Source organism: Odontomachus brunneus, unplaced genomic scaffold (assembly GCF_010583005.1).
Source record: "Odontomachus brunneus isolate Ranch 3 - 2012 unplaced genomic scaffold, Obru_v1 Obru_scaffold_089, whole genome shotgun sequence".
Classification (NCBI taxonomy): Eukaryota; Metazoa; Arthropoda; class Insecta; order Hymenoptera; family Formicidae; genus Odontomachus; species Odontomachus brunneus.
This window is the reverse complement of record NW_022639539.1, coordinates 344,104-345,207: the sequence shown is the minus strand read 5'-3', so window position 1 is coordinate 345,207 and position 1,104 is coordinate 344,104.

Sequence of the window (1,104 nt, the reverse complement as noted above, 5' to 3'; positions counted from 1 at the left end):
CGCCGACGCAAGGGCTGTCGCCGAAAGTGTAAGACCAACCATCTGCTCCGATTGTAATTGTACCGCGTCTCGTATCGTCGTGTCTCGTCCGCGGAGTGGTCGCGCGGATAAAGAGGGCTCGCCCGAGGAGAGTGTCCTCGGGCTTATTGTACCGTTTCGCGTAAAGTATCGTCTCGCGAACTATATTCTCTCGCGTGTATTAACGATCGGGACGAAAGAGAGTCCCCGAATAAACTTCTTCTTGTTACCGATACCGAGTTTAGTGATTTCGCCTCCTAACCCATCCCGTCTCCGACTTAAAATGAAACGAGCTACCGGTCCCGACGGTTCCGGGACGCGCATCTTTTGTGATTCTCAGTTATTATCGCGTTTATCGAGGTGGTGCGGCCTTTCCGTACCTGGCGCCCAACTCTCGCGAGAATCTTTGTGGCGTGTTCGGGAGCCGACGGTAATTTGACGACGAGGCGAACAGGCGACTGTTTGCCGTCGCTCGCGATAAGTTCCGCTCGCGAGTACCGTCGCAATAAATAGCATAAATATTATAAAAATATAAACATTTTTCTCTTTTCCTGAATTTTTCTTAAATTTTCCACTTTATTGTTTCACACGCTATTTAATTTAATTTAAATTGTACTTCGAAAAATTTGCTTACTACGCTGGGATTCAAACCTGAGACCTCTGCTTCTTACCTACTGCGCCACTCTCACTTTGCCTGAGAAACGCTTTATATTGTTTACATAAGTTATATCCATGTACAAAAATAAATTATTTAAAAGAAGAGAATAGATCCTTGTAACGATGCATATCGTTACGTCACGAAACAAGGAAACGCAGAATACCGCGAACCGAAAGCGCAAGAGGACAGCGCGTCCTCCAAAACGGTAAACAGCGCGACCGCCGAACAACAGCGGTAGATAGCGAATCAACCGAGATTCGAGGTATATAAACCGCCGCGTAATTGTAATCGAGAGATTCGATGATCCGCTCTCGAAAGAGAATCGGAACCGATCCACCGCTCTCGAAGGAGAATCCGATTCCGATTATCCGCTCTAAGAGAGACCGACTCCGCTCCTGGCAGATTACTGTTCGTCGATTGGCGACTGT